Source organism: Apium graveolens, chromosome 3, assembly GCF_009905375.1.
Source record: "Apium graveolens cultivar Ventura chromosome 3, ASM990537v1, whole genome shotgun sequence".
Lineage (NCBI taxonomy): Eukaryota > Viridiplantae > Streptophyta > Magnoliopsida > Apiales > Apiaceae > Apium > Apium graveolens.
Genome location: NC_133649.1, coordinates 61,960,242 through 61,962,997, shown reverse-complemented (window position 1 = coordinate 61,962,997; position 2,756 = coordinate 61,960,242).

Genomic DNA, 2,756 nt, shown 5'->3' with positions numbered 1-2,756 from the left:
TGAGTTGAAGGTTACTGAATTGCCTTTATCACAAAGCTGGCTGATACTCAACAAGTTGTGTTTAAGACCATCCACTAAGGCAACTTCCTCAATGATGACTATTGTCCTTTGAAATCAAGCCATATCCCACAGTATAACCCTTGTTGTCATCTCCAAAAGTAATACTTGGGCCAGCTCTCTCCTTGAACTCTGTGAGCAGGGTAGAATCACCAGTCACGTGTCTTGAACAACCACTATCCAAGTACCAAAGATTCTTTCTGTTTCCCTGCACACATCAAAATCAAATCAAGTTGATTTTGGTACCCGTGTTTCCTTGGGTCCTGCCTTGTTAGCTTTCTTTTTCTGTTTCATAGGCTTTATCTCATTTGACTTGGGGATATCAGATTCATCCATAGTCATTTGAGTTGGGCCTTTGAAACCATTCATCATAACAGAATTATCATGCATACTTTGATTAACAGGGAATGGCATGCTATTAGTGAACATGTTATTCCAGTAAGGCATGCTAAATGGCATTTGTGGCATACTAAATGGAGCATAATAAGAGTTAGGTGCAAATGGCATATTAGCAAACTGTGCATTCATATTCTGTGTAGACATAGTGTAACACCCCCAGATCCGGGGTCGGGGATCCGGGTCGTCACGGTCTTTCTTTCCATAATATCACTTCACTTAATTAATAATAATAACCTTATGCTGTGACCCCACACTAACACACACCACAACCCGTTATAGTCTCAGAGATGAAATTTAAATAAGTACAAGTCTTTGAATCCACAATTTAAAAGTTATTACAACCCAAAATGATTACTTGATAAATTTACAGTTAATTGCCATTATCTGCCACCAGTTATAATTATACATAATTGATTCTCAAAAGTAGATGGTCTGATCTACAATAGATCTACCTCTGCAGCTATAGCAGCTACAACATCCACGGGAAGACGCGGGACGCTTCCCACGCGCTTGCGCTGGGTCTGCTGGAGTCTGGCCATCTTTCCTAACTGTTGTTGTGTGATGAAGAAATAAAGCAAGGGTGAGCAGCAAGCCCACCAAAATAATATGTATAATGATTAATAGTATATGAGCCTACTCATAATACTCATGAAAGTCTTGGTCAAAAGAAATGAACCAAGTTTGATATCTTAATGCGATGAAGTCACAAAATATTCAGTATATATACATATATACTTTTCAAAATATTGGAAGTCCTCTTCCATGCATAATATACACAAAGTCCCAGTGTATAACTGTATATAAAAAAAATATCGTTGTAAGGTGATCTCATATATCTAACCTTGTCTCAACGTTTTTCTGAAAAGCTTTGTCATTCATAAGACAATTATTAATTAGATATAAGTTTAAAAGATGAAGTTACAAGATACCCCAATATACTTATATCTTTCCCACTACTACTTGAACTACCACCGTTCAAGTTATAATCAGTTTCAAAAGTTCATCACATAGATGAGACTACAAGACAAGATTTGAATAGATTCAATCTTTGAAATATCATTATAAATAATGAAGTTACGAGATACTTCATTAAGTCCTGATATATATCCATATATATATATATATCTCATACATTTCCTGAAAATCTCTGTCATGTAAAGTATGAACAGAGTTATAATATCCAATGAATTTTGGAAAGGAAAAGAATTTTGGCATAAACCAGATATCTTGCTGATCAGGCAAAGATACCAATAAGTAACCTTTTCTACTAGTAGATGGACGAATTCCCCACTGGTCATCACCCTGGTCTCAATAGGACCTTATGCTGGACTGCCACTCAGCCACTTATGCATTTGATGGACTCCCACTGAGCCACTTACACTATCATGGACGCCCACTGAGCCCATGTTGCTTATGCCGACTCAATAGATGGACTTACTTCCCGAACGTTGGGTAAGTAATCAATTCATTTACCAAAACTGCAACCTTGTTGCGAATATAAAATACACCACAGAGCCGGATCCCTCAGGTTTTGAGCGAGTATTTAAATCCCCTTAAAAAGGAAGATCTTAAATATAAAAATGAGTTTTGGGATCCGCTCTAACTTTTAAAAATCATTTTGAAGACTCGAAAACACTTTATAGAGTGTTTGGAGTAAAGCTGATTTAATGAAGTAAATCAGTCCCCAGAATATTTAGAAAATGACTGAATATTATTATTTAAATAATATTCCCATAAAGAATAATCTTTATAAAAATAATTGAAGTAGAAGTATTAAAACTTATACTTGAAACGAGTATTAAATAACCAAAGATATACTTATATGAAAGTATTATCTTTATTTGAATAATCAAAAATAAGTTTGATTATCGACACCTTATTCTTTAATAAAATAAAGAATATATTTCAGTAATAAGCGGAGTCATAATACCTCGAATGAATATTATAAATAATATTCATTAAATAAAATAAAGGAGTCATACATCCTCAAATGAATATTCAAAATAATATTCAATAATAAAATAAAGGAGTCATAAGTCCTCGGATGAATATTTGAATAATATTCATTTAATAAAATAAAGAAGTCATAAACCCTCGAATGAATATTCATAATAATATTCATTAAATAAAATAAAGGAGTCATAAGTCCTCGAATGAATATTCAAAATAATATTCATTTAATATAAAGGAGTCATACGCCTTCGAATAATATTCGAAATAATTTTCAATAATAAAATAAAGTTAAAGTAATCGAATAAACCTTATTCGATTAATAGTTTTGAAAACTATGACCATATATA